Source organism: Bos taurus, chromosome 9 (genome assembly GCF_002263795.3).
Source record: "Bos taurus isolate L1 Dominette 01449 registration number 42190680 breed Hereford chromosome 9, ARS-UCD2.0, whole genome shotgun sequence".
Classification (NCBI taxonomy): Eukaryota; Metazoa; Chordata; class Mammalia; order Artiodactyla; family Bovidae; genus Bos; species Bos taurus.
In genome coordinates this window covers 40,818,890-40,832,205 of record NC_037336.1, presented here as the reverse complement: position 1 = coordinate 40,832,205, position 13,316 = coordinate 40,818,890, and the positions used below count along the sequence as shown (strand labels likewise).

General features: G+C 43.8%; 1 pseudogene across 3 annotated transcripts in view; it reads left to right on the top strand.

Moving 5' to 3' along the window:
• CCDC162P (coiled-coil domain containing 162, pseudogene) overlaps positions 1 to 13,316 on the top strand; it is a 150,664-nt pseudogene that overhangs the window by 94,798 nt on the left and 42,550 nt on the right. For all 3 annotated transcript variants that reach the window (XR_009495807.1, XR_003036370.2, XR_003036369.2), the window contains exons 21-25: positions 3,291 to 3,444; positions 5,498 to 5,593; positions 6,641 to 6,796; positions 12,002 to 12,231; positions 13,160 to 13,298. The product of XR_009495807.1 is annotated as a coiled-coil domain containing 162, pseudogene, transcript variant X3 (transcript). The remainder of the gene's footprint in view (positions 1 to 3,290; positions 3,445 to 5,497; positions 5,594 to 6,640; positions 6,797 to 12,001; positions 12,232 to 13,159; positions 13,299 to 13,316) is intronic.

The window sequence follows — 13,316 nt, the reverse complement described above, 5'->3', positions numbered from 1 at the left end:
TGTCCAACTCTTTGCAACCCCATGGACTGTAGCCTGCCAGGCTCCTCTGTCCTTGGAATTCTCCAGGCAAGAATACTGGAGTGGGTTGCCATGCCCTCCTCCAGGGGAATCTCCCTAACCCAGGGATCAAACCCAGGTCTCCCACATTGTGTCAGTTTCTTTACTGTCTGAGCCACCAGGGAAGCCCATGTCGGTCTCTGCTGCTGCTAAGTCACTTCAGTCGTGTCCGACTCTGTGTGACCCCATAGATGTCAGCCCACCAGGCTCCCCCGTCCCTGGGATTCTCCAGGCAAGAACACTGGAGTGGGTTGCCATTTCCTTCTCCAATGCATGAAAGTGAAAAAGTGAAAGTGAAGTCGCTCAGTCGTGTCCGACTCTTAGTGACCCCATGGACTGCAGCCCACCAGGCTCCTCTGTCCATGGGACTTTCCAGGCAAGAGTACTGGAGTGGGGTGCCATTGCCTTCTCCCATGTTGGTCTCTAGTTGCCTGTTAATTAGCCCTAGGATGATTAAATGAGAGGAATATTGCCTCCTGGGTTGCAGGGATCAGAGGAGGTGTGGCTCAGACTGGTTTGTTTGGGTATCAAAAGCATGCTAGGCCTTCAGTTGTCTTTAAGAATTAGCTACAGAGGAAGGAACAGTCTCTCCCCAGCCAGCAGGGTTTTTTTTGTTGTTGTTTTTTAAAGATGTTAAAACATCATAATAAACAAAAAAAGAATTTTAAAATATGAGCAATACAGTCAAGGTTTAAACAATAAGATGTGAACAAAGCTGGGCCCAGAGGCTGAGAGAGAGAGATAATTGTGTAGATTGGTAGAAGAGAAGCACAGGAGTGACACTGAAGGAGTCAACCAGGGAGAGGTTTATTGGTATATTGAGCTTCTGTGCTCTGATTTTGGACCGAAAAGAAATGTTTCCATTAGAATATTCTGCTTTTTAGCGCCACTGACTAAAGAAAAAGGCACAGCTTAGAAGTTGTAAATATTTTATTCTGGAACCTTACTGAAGACTATAGCCTGGGAGACAATGTGTCAGATAGCTAAGTATCTAATCTGAAGAAGTAAGGGAGGAGCTAGGATATAGAGGAGTTTGGGCCAAACAACAGCAATAACAAAAACTCATGTGATCAAACATCAAAGAATTACTGCTAATCACAAAAGACAGACATCACAAGTTAATGATTTTAGTGCTTTTCTATGTGTGGGAAGATGTAAGAATCTGACTCATTAAAATTATTTCTTAGCTATGCATCTTATCTAGACCCAGTATCCTGTTTCTTTTTTATCCTGAATTCCCCTCAGAGTGCACCCCTGGAAGGCAGCTGCATTTGCTGATGGCTTGGTGGCAGGCAGCATTCTTTGTTAACTGGTATGGCAGGCAACATTTTTTGTCTGCAGTAAGGAAATGGCAACCCACTCCAGTACTCTTGCCTGGAGGATCCCATGGACAGAGAAGCCTGGTAGGCTGCAGTCCATGGGGTCACTAAGAGTCGGACACGACTGAGCGACTTCACTTTCACTTTTTCACTTTCCTGCATTGGAGAAGGAAATGGCAACCCACTCCAGTGTTCTTGCCTAGAGACTCCCAGGGACGGGGGAGCCTGGTGGGCTGCCGTCTATGGGGTCGCACAGAGTCGGACACGACTGCGGCGACTTAGCAGCAGCAGCAGCAGCATCTTTGCATCTCAGTTCCTGACACAGTATCCTCTACATGGTAGATGCTTGATACATCACTGTCACATGAGTGTTGAGTGAATCATGGGTCCCTTGGCAGGGCCCATTGAGAATCATGAGAAAGCATGTGAACAATATGAGAAATAGGAGAAAATGGTCATATCCATTGAGCATGAGCAATTCCAAGTTCCATCCTTGAACTACCAGGATAAATCAGTGTTTTTATTCAGTGTCTCAGTATATAACTGTATGCAACTATCTTTTGTTAATTCTCACAAAGATGTGAAAAGGGTGATATGGTCTTTGCACTAGTACAATGGTTTGATATGCAAATATAGAGCTCCCTTTATCTGTCTTTGAACTGAAGTTCATAAGCCCCTACTTCTTTCTTCAATTCCATGTCATTCAGCTATGTTTAGAATTTAAAGTGGTGAATTTGAGATATAAAATCAATTACTTCAAGATCATCCCCCTTTACCTTTGTTTTAAATGCCTTCTTTTCACCTTGTTGGTGAGGGAAGGATTGTGCTCCAAGGTTATGGAGATGACCAAACACATAACTTTAAATACTGGACAAATGAGATCAACAGCAGTTTACTAGTTACGTATACTCATGGCCAAGGGGAACAGAACATTGCATATTCTGTTCCCCTTGGAACAGAACAGAATCTTCAAGGCCACAGAAGATTTGTACTTGTGAACAGAGTGAACAGCTAGGGGCTTGAGAGGCAGGCTTTGAGTATCAAAAGGATGTGGTGCCTATTGGAGGCACACAGGAGTATGTGCTTGGTTCATTCGAATAGTTCTGTGGTCTGGAAGGGAACTGGAAACCACTGCTTGTGGCTGGATAAGCAGGAATTATACTTGGTCCCTGTGATAAGGAAAGTAAATAAACATAGGTCCCTATATTTGACTAGGGGACCTTCCCTCCATAGGGAGGGAAACTTGTAGTTAGGTCATTCAAGGCCCTCCCAGTTCTACCAGATGTCAAGGCAGCACTAATAATGGATCTTAGGCCTTATACCACACCTTCTCCTCCTTTATGCTTCTCAGAGGTGATCTAAGTTCTGGGGTACTTATAAGTCATCCTAGCAGTTGATGAGGAGTGGTACCTCACCCATCTCTATTCAACCCCAGATATCTTCTGGTTGGCCTGCTGCTCAGCACCCCGCTTGTGGGGTCTTAGGCACTCCCCAGGTCTTTCCTCAACACTTGATTATCTGCTAATCTCTGAGAGACTGCCTCACTCCCATCGGTGATAACATCTCCCTCAATCATTGCTAATCTCTTTTTTGATGTCTGTTTATGCATGACTTGATCCAAGTCTATGGAAGATTTAGGTAAAAGATCCTTTTGTCCTGGGGACCTTTTGGATCCCCTCAACTTATCCTGTTAGATAGCACTGGTCTAGAGGATAACTATCCTTCCCTTGAGAGCTGTGAATTGTGAGAGTGAAGGGCAGTGGTAAAGAAAAATGAATGAAGGATGATGCTGCTGAAGAAGAAACCTGTTGACATCTCCAAATGTTATCTTGCTACAAATTGGCTTGAAGAGAGTTTTGAGCTTTAGAAACTTGAGTAACTGCTTTTAATGAGATTGCTTTCCTGTTTTGGTAGACGAACATTTTTAGCAGCTGGAAATACTTCTGCCTACCAGTCTGTCATAGACGGCATGTATCATGGGTTGCCATCACTGAGCAACTCTCCAATGAAGAGCATTTTTGCTTCCCAGCTCAGCCTACCACAACCACTGGATCCACAGAGCCTCCAGGTGTGTTGAGAGCTATTTTTGTACTGAGATGTGTTGAGAGCACATTTTGTAATAAAATGTGCATTGTGCATAGGAGGCTCTTCATGCCGAAGTACCCATTGGCCTTGGTAAGCTCCCCTTCACTCATACAGTAGAGAGGGCCCCTATAGCTTGCTGTTATTTCTAGTCAGGAGCTCTGTCTCCAAACCGCTTAACAGGCTAATTGGGATAACAGATTATCTGCTCACAGCTGGTAGCAAAACCAACACCTGATCTCTTTCATGTAATAAATAATAATGATAGCAATTATGATACATAAATTAGGTCAGCAGCTGAGTTTTGAACAGCCCAATAACAATATGTGTTATCAAATGTAATCCTGGCAACTATTATTGCTCCTAGGCACCAACTCTATTACCCACCTGCTACAACTAAAGAGATCAGACTGCTATGCAGTCCTGGCAACACTAGGTCACAAACTGTATTAGCTTTTTATGGCTTCAGAGCAAATTACCCCCAAATATAGCATATTTGATGCTTTTGAACTGTGGTGTTGGAGAAGACTCTTGAGAGTCCCTTGGACTGCAAGGAGATCCAACCAGTCCATTCTGAAGGAGATCAGCCCTGGGATTTTTTTGGAGGGAATGATGCTGAAGCTGAAACTCCAGTACTTTGGCCACCTCATGCGAAGAGTTGACTCATTGGAAAAGACTCTGATGCTGGGAGGGATTGGGGGCAGGAGGAGAAGGGGACAACAAAGGATGAGATGGCTGGATGGCATCACTGACTCGATGGACATGAGTCTGAGTGAACTCTGGGAGTTGGTGATGGACAGGGAGGCCTGGCATGCTGTGATTCATGGGGTCACAAAGAGTCGGACACGACTGAGCGACTGAACTGAACTGACTGAACACAATAGACATTCATTGTCTCATATAGTTTCTGAGGTTCATGAGTCTGGGCTCAGTTTAGTTGGGTAGTTCCGGCTCACAATCTCTCATGAGGCTGTAGTCAAGGTCAAGGTGCTCCACCTCTTAGTGAAAACAGAATCAAAGAATTTGTGGACACTTTTTTTTTTTTTTTTTTTTGCCATGATACATGGCATTCAGGATCTTAGTCCTCTAACCAGGGATCAAACCCACACCCCCTGCAGTGGAAACTCAGAGTCTTAACCACTGGACCTCCAGGGAAGTCCCTGTGGACATATCTTTAAAATCACCTCACAGGCCCATATCTTTTGACTCCAAAACCTCCAACTTAATGTTTTTATGTTACAAAGCTAAGGCAAGTAATGCCAGCATCAATCCCATGTAAGTCTCACTCTTCTACCTTCCCTAGCTATAAGACAATGCTCTTGGCCCAAGCCTTGACCCTCCTGAAGACCTGAAGACAGGATTGGATTGTGACTACTGGGTCTGCTCCTGTTGCCTTTGGGCATTGCCTGGCATTAAGTAGTTGCAGGTGTCCTGGCTGCCTGCCATCTGCATCAACTTCAACTTTGAGAATTGTCTGAAGCCAGTACCAGGTCTGAAACTGTAGAATGGGATCAGATGGACAGGCCGATTCTATCCTGGGCTGCATGTCATGCCCCAGGGAGTAGGGATGCCTTGGCTGTTGAACAGTGATGTGGAAAAGATGGAGGCCCATGTGTAATGTCATAGCATTGGTTTTGAGTTGTTGCCTAGAATTGGAGCACAGTGGTGATAAAGGACAAATATTTAAGGTTTGTAATACTGAAAAAAATTGAGTAAGTTTACTTTTGTTGATTATAAATGTGTATCATTGGTTTTATACTAGTCTGGGACTTCCAAACACTATTGCTGACTATTTACACTGAAACTTTAATACCTTTCTATGTTTAGTTGCTTTCTGAAAAATCAGTTTAAAAAACAAGATTATTACTCTCTCCTCTGCATCATCAGAGACTATTCATCAAGAACTATTTCTATATAATAGAGAAGTAATCCCATAATGTTTTAGTGTAGAGATGAAGACATCTTATTCATATACAAATGCCTATTACTTGTGGACGTTATTATGCACCATTATTATATTTATTATTTGATTCTTTTAGGCATTTGTGCTGTTCCCTTGGAGAGCGTTTCTGGAAGATGGAGGACCATTTCCAGTTACAAGTAGCAGCCCAGATACCCTAGAATATCACATGCAGGTAAGATTGTTCTTCCTGCTTGTCACAGAGAGAACTGAATACAGATTGCAGAGCAGATGTCACTGCATCCATAGGTCTAATCCTTCATACTCTAGCCAGTGGTGAATAATTTATTAATATGAGATAAGCAAGGTGTTTTTTTGATTATGAAGCTATAAACCCAGTACTGTGGGGTGAATCATGTGTTCTTATGACAGAAGAAAATCATGTTTGCAGCTGGAATCAGACTTGAATCAGCTGAAATTCTCCTGGCTAATAATGATCTCGGGGAGTGGTCATCCATTTCCGGTCACTCTCTGGGCCTCGTAGATTAACTCCCAGACTGGCAGTTCAGAGATGTGTGACTCGTGACCCACCTACAGTGGCAGAAAGAGAACTCCTTAAGCAGAACTCAGAAGGAGAATTTCTTTCAAATGTATGTTTACCTCTGATTGTTCAAGCAAGTATTATTGTATTTTCATTTTTTAAAATAGAAAATACTTTTAAAAGTATTATCAACAACATGAAAATCAATGATGCATTTGCTTAAAAATAATGGGGAGGTGGGGAGTGATGAGGATGGGGCAGAACTGGCCATAGGTTGGTGGTTTTGGGACTGAGTGATGGGAACTGTTCTGTTTGCCTTTGCATATGCTCAGAATTTTCCAAAAGTAAAGTTTTTTTTTTAAGTAAAATAGTAAAAATGGTTTAAAAATATTAATCAGAGTCCCCCACTTTGGGATATGGTTACAGATCATATTGGTTTTTCTCCTGTGTTTTCCCTGTGCTTATGTGTATCACACTATCCATACAACCGTATACAGACACCACCACCATAACGTTTGGGGAACTTGGACTTCCATACAGAGCCAAATGTCTAATATGTTCAAGGAGGATTTTGAACTAAAAATGTTACTCTGATTTTTATGGATTTTTTAAATAATTGAGAGCATGGGGCTTGTAAACACAACTACTCCTAGTTTTCTCCCCCCAGGACCACATGTAAAGGAAACATAGAAGTGTTCAAAATGGGTGTTTTGGTTTGGTTTTGTTCCTTTTTGTTTTTAGCTATGCTTTTGTGGACTGAGTGGCCATGACCTCAAGGTGGCTCATGGAGAGCTGGCAGGCATGCAACTGCTAATGGAAGATGTTCTTCTGAGTAACTATCATACGATCATGGAGGGTCTCCCAGAACAGCAAGCCACACCAGACAAAAATACACAGGTATTCTTGGTGAACAGTCTACATACTTGACCAGTGGTGTGTTGTACTGAAGGACCTTTCTATCTGGGAGATGGACTAGAGAGCTTCATCTGTCCCATAGCCTCTCCCAGCGTCCCAGGACTGTGCTCATGCCACATGGGAGCAGCAGTGAAGCAGCAGTAGCCAGTCAGACCCTCTCCAAAGTGCTTTCTTTCACAGGAAATCCCATGATCAATGGTATATCAATTTCTTTTAATTTTAGAAGTACAACAGACATTAAGGAGGGGTGGTCCATTGAAACCAGTTTGAACAAATACTCCAACTGGCTGTTTTTCCTTGTGAGTCACACATTTAGGACTGGAGTTGGAAGGGTATGATAGAGGCTCCAGGTGAACAGCTCCAGCCTGGCTCCTGTCTTCATCACTCTGCTAGCTCATGGACTCCTAGGCAGGCACTCCCTTCTCCAGACATGTCCCTCTGAAGCTATAAGGTACCAGGAGCCTGTAGTCCCCCTAGTATTATAGTTTGAAACAATTCTGCATATATCTGGAACCAGACAGATACTTGTGTGGAGACAGGGTAAACTAGCCACTGCCCCATTTAAAGAGCCCCCTTTTCAGAGCCAAACTCTGCACCAGCCATTTCCATGTCCTTACCTTCCATCACTCCTTAAAAACTGCCCTCTGCCTTCTTTCTCATCTCACCACTGAGACTGCTCTCATCAAGAGCACCATGGACCTTGCCACTGAATCCCATAGATATGTCTCAGTCCCCTTACAACCTGACGCCTTAGCAGCATTTGAAACAGTGTGTCCTTCTTGAAGCCTGTCTGCCCTTAGCTTCTAAAGCACAGCTCTCTCCAGTCTTCCTCTGATGTCATGAGCCAGGCCTTCTCAGACTCCTCTGTCAACTCCCCTACTTCTGCTAATCCTGAAAATGTTATTTATTGGGTTCTGGCCCACTTCTACCACTGCCAGGGTTGCATTTTGACTTCCATGACTCTACCACTTTTGCCTTTGAGGGCTCATTTCTCCATTAAAAAACGTGAAGAGTTATAGCTTACAATTGTGTTAATATAAAGAAAATATATTAATATCATAAATTGTAGCATTTTATTCTACCTAAGCATTCTTTTTTCTGATTTTCAGTTCAGTTCAGTCACCCAGTCATGTCCAACTCTTTGCGACCCCATGAATCACAGCATGCCAGGCCTCCCTGTCCATCACCAACTCCCAGAGTTCACCCAAACTCATGTGCATCGAGTCGGTGATGCCATCCAGCCATCTCATCCTCTGTCGTCCCCTTCTCCTCCTGCCCCCAATCCCTCCTGGCATCAGGGTCTTTTCCAATGAGTCAGCTCTTCACATGAAGTGGCCAAAGTATTGGAGTTTCAGCCTCAGCATCAGTCCTTCCAATGAACACCCAGGACTGATCTCCTTTAGGATGGACTGGTTGGATCTCCTTGCAGTCCAAGGGACTCTCAAGAGTCTTCTCCAACACCACAGTTGAAAAGCATCAATTCTTCGGTGCTCAGCTTTCTTCACAGTCCAACTCTCACATCCATACATGACCACTGGAAAAACCGTAGCCTTGACTAGATGGACCTTTGTTGGCAAAGTAATGTCTCTGCTTTTGAATATGCTATCTAGGTTGGTCATAACATTCCTTCCAAGGAGTAAGCGACTTTTAATTTCATGGCTGAAATCACCATCTGCAGTGATTTTGGAGCCCCAAAAAAGAAAGTCTGACACTGTTTCCACTGTTTCCCCATATATTTGCCATGAAGTGATGGGACCAGATGCCATGATCTTAGTTTTCTGAATGTTGAGCTTTAAGCCAACTTTTTCACTCTCCTCTTTCACTTTCATCAAGAGGCTGTTTAGCTCCTCTTCACTTTCTGCCATAAGGGTGGTGTCATCTGCATATCTGAGGTTATTGATATTTCTCCCGGCAATCTTGATTCCAGCTTGTGCTTCTTCCAGCCCAGCGTTTCTCATGATGTACTCTGCATAGAAGTTAAATAAGCAGGGTGACAATATACAGCCTTGACATACTCCTTTTCCTATTTGGAACCAGTCTGTTATTCCATGTCCAGTTACTGTTGCTTCCTGACCTGCATACAGGTTTCTCAAGAGGCAGCTCAGGCGGTCTGGTATTCCCATCTCTTTCAGAATTTTCCACAGTTTATTGTGATCCACACAGTCAAAGGCTTTCTGATTTTAAAAGAATTTAAAACATTTCGTGGGCCCTAAGCATTTCTGTGTCTAGTCAATAAGTTGGCCCTGAACACTATTAATAGAACATTATCAATTAATAATGTCTATAATTGAGATCTATTCAGAGTGCTTTATTAATTTCTTTAATTCTCACAATAATCCCATGAGGTAGGTACTATCATTATTCTCATTGTATAGATAGGAATACCAACTCACAAAGGTTAAATGATATGCCTAAAGTCATTTGCCAAGAGAGAAAAGAAACCCAGGTTCCAGCCTAACAGTCTGGCCCTGGAGCTCCCTCATATTCACCTTCTTTCATTTTGTCAAAAACACTATGCTCTCTCCTCAGTACCTTCATGCCAACCAGCCTCCCTGGTGGAAAACTCCCCTCTCTTCCCACTCTCTACTTCTTCATCTAATTAACTCCTATTTATCATTCAGATTTCAGCTTCCAAACACTCTTTTAGAAGCTTTATCTGATCTCCCACCTTTGGGCCAATGCCCCTCTGTGCCAGAAAGGGTGCACCTGCTGTAAGTAACTACTCGTGACGTAAACTGCAAAGTGTATGAACCTTTCAAAGCAAGTCTAGAAGGAGGCAGTTCACATTGGTGGAGGCAGCTGTGCCATCCTGGGTGTGTCAGCAGAATGTCTCCCTCATTCTTATAAGGTGAAGATAAGAGTGAAAAAGCTTTCCCCTTAAGGGGCTTTGTCTTTTTGTCAAGGAGGGAAATCTTTTCCAGACAATTCCAATAGACTTTTCTTGTCTCTCTCTGGCTAAAACTGAGTCACAAGTACATATCAGCCAATTAGTGGAAAAGGAAGTGTGTTTAGATGTGCCATCTGAATTCCATAACAGGAGTCAGTGCTTCTCCTAGAAGGAGCATTTACAAAGGTGGATATAGACCAAGTAATACCAAGACCAAGAAGCGTGCTAGGCTTTTTGGTCCTTCTTTTTTCCCTCTTTTGGCCCTGTTTCCGATGGATTATCCTCTTTCCCTGACCTCCTAGTCTCCTCTGCCTTGTTCTTTATCCTGTCTCCTGTCCCTTCACCCATTCTGCAAAGCTTAGGAAGAGGTGACTTCTCTTAATAGGTACGTTTGCTTTAAAATTATTGTTTATTTTAATTAGTTTTATTTTATGATTGGTTCTATTTAGTAACATTTCAATGTTCATAGATAGTGGGCAGCACTGAAATTTACACTGCCTATGACCTAGGACTCTAGGTTTCCTGCCCCAGCTGTGTCACCAGTTCTGTGACCTTTTAGACTTCCATCTCTAAGACTCCCAAGGGGATGGATTAGCTCAGGGCCTTTATTTTATTTTTTTAAATGTTTATTTATTTGGCTGCATTGGTTCATGTGATCTTTGCTGTGTCATGTGGGATCTTTCATTACAGCGCACAGACTCTAGCTGTGGCATGCAGGCTTTGTTGCTCCACAACACATGGTATCTTAGTTCCCTGACCAGGGATAGAACCAGCATTGCCTGTACTGCAAGCCAGTTTCTTAGCCCTGGACCACCAAGGAAGTCCCAGCTCAGGGCGGCAAGAGCTTGGGGCTTTTTGAGTGGAGGGGTCCAACTGTATGGCCTGTATGCTGCCCCCTCCTTGTCACAGTGCTTGGCCCTGGTCTGTTGGATATCTTGAGTCACTGAGTAAGATTTCATTTGCATAAGTTTCTGAGGATGAGATAAATCCAGAAGTGCATGCATTAGCTGATTGTTGAGGAGGTAGACTACTAGGTGGAGGGCTTGCCAGATACTGGCAGGAGCTCACTCTTCCCTGGGACTTGCCCGTCAGTTCTTCTTCTGACCAACTCTCTTTCTGGCAGCCTCACCTCCACCCCACCCCATATGTTAATAGCACTGATCTAGGGTCCAGTTACACCCCAGTGGTGGTTCTTCCTGTTCATGGCCAGGAAGCTTGAGTGTCCAAGGTGCTGTTACCTGAATGTCCTCTGATCCAAGTCTTTCCCTATTACTGAGATACTGTTTTCAGGTCATGGGTGAGATACAGGTCCCCATTCTGTCTGTCATTCTCTGGGTAGCCCTGGCCTTAGTACCACTGATGTAAAGGAGATCAGGGACCTGAAAACCTTGTTCCCTCCACATCCTCCAAGGCTTACAGCAGCCCCTCAACCAGCACTTGTTTAAGGAAACACCAATGAATGAATGAACAAATCATGATTTTAAAGTAAAATTGTCTATTGAATCATAAATTCAAATCAACTGACATATTCTCTGCCTAAATTTTAGAGGACAGAAGGAGGAATGGAGAAGGCAATGGCACCCCACTCCAGTACTCTTGCCTGGAAAATCCCATGGACGGAGGAGCCTAGTAGGCTGAAGTCCATGAGGTCGCTAAGAGTCGGACACGACTGAGCGACTTCACTTTCACTTTCACTTTCATGCATTGGAGAAGGAAATGGCAACCCACTCCAGTGTTCTTGCCTGGAGAATCCCGGGGACGGGGGAGCCTGGTGGGCTGCGGTCTATGGGGTCGCACAGAGTCGGACACGACTGAAGCGACTTAGCGGCAGCAGTAGCAGGAGGAATAGGAGATAAGATAAACCTAAGTTTCCATTTCCTTACCCATAAAATGGATAAAATCTTCAATTTACAGTTATAATATAGCTCTACCATGACGGGCTGTTGAATCTTGAGTGTGTTGAAGAATGCTTTTCAAAACGCAGAGGCTAAATGTGAAAGGCTCAATTTATCAAAGACAGATAAAAATGTTAGCACCCAAGTAAAAAAGTTTTAAAAGTCAGTGGTTCATGACTCAAGCAGAAATTTTAAATGGAGACATTTCTCTCCTCTCTGAATACTACCTGTGTTCAGGAAGGATGCTTATCCTCCCTAAGTTCTACATGTGCTATTGGCCTGTAGACCATTCCTCCTGGGGTGAAGAGTCATTCTTCCAAGACTTCACTGTGCATGAGCTGCATGTAGAAGGTTATCTTGTAGCGGTCTATGATGAATGAGGAAGAATTTCTGTAATGCTTTCAGCCAGATTTGTCCAGAGTGCCAGGACTCAGAAGTCAGTTCCAAAGCAGCCCAAAGGCCTCCAAGCTGCTGGGCGGCCCATGTGATGCAGTGATGTCCCTTGCTTTGCTGAGATCATTTCTGGTGCTGTGGAAGCAACTGGAAGTTCTAAAGGAGCACTGGGGCCAACTCAAGCTCCAAGTCCAGGACATCAACTCCCCCTCTCTCCACAAACAGTTCTCGGAGCTCTATGGGTGAGTGTTGCTCAGGGGGAAATTCATGTGGAGGAGTGGAACCTGGGGTCTGGCAGATTACTGCCCTTGCTCTGAGGGTGACATTTGGTCCTTGAATCTGGTATACCTGGCCCCACTGATCGCCAAGGAAACTGGGCAGTGTGTCTGTCCATCAACAGTGCTTTCCAGGAAAAGCTGAGTTCTATAGACTGCAGGCAAAGCACTGGATTCCACTGAGCAACACTTTATATCATTTACCCAGACTTCTGGCCCTGGAAACGTGTGCTTCTGAAGTGTCCCTTCAGTACTGACTCTAAGCGTTTTAGCTCGTAGGATCCCAGCGAGTATTGAGTAGGGAGTGCCGCTGCTGTGACCTCCTCCCCACTCTCTGCCACGTTGGACTTATGTCTAATGAGTCTTTGAGCACTTCACCGTCACAGCTGGGGTACAGTGTGGTGCAGTGTGAGGTGTTCGGTCTGTGGCCCATGTTGTTTTTTCAGCTTCAAGAGCTGGCTGGGATGCCTTAGCTGGCAGGAAAGGCAGGTGGCCTCTGCCATGTGTCTGTTATCAAACAAGCATTCACTAAGCACCCACCCACCATGCTAGACCACACTGAGGACCCTAAGGCCCACTTTGGTGGCCTAATCCAAATTGTCTGTCTTATGAGTTATGATAGTCAGCTTTCCTGGTAAATAGAGAATGAGAAGACATGTCAGTATTTTGAAGAACAAAGAAATTAAATGTGCCAATGAGAAAAGGCCTTGGGATTTAATATTGACTAAGGGAGTGGCAACTATGGTGAATTTAGATGTTGATGTGAGTGTCTATGACAAGTTGGGAGGTTTATGCATGATGACAGGAAACAGAACATGAGTGAAAAGAATTGTCAGAAAATCTAAAAGAGAAAAAAAATGTTTGTTTGCTAATTTCTGTTGCTCTTCTTTAATAGAACTGATATTCTCTACCCCAGCATGAAAGCTATAGCTAGGCGGATGGGGAAAGAAGATGAATTTGAAGAAATTTTAATAACTAGTCAGTCTATTCTTCCCCCCAAAGGAGCTTCAGAAATCGAAATAAAAACTCAACAGGTATGTAAAAGCTATTTT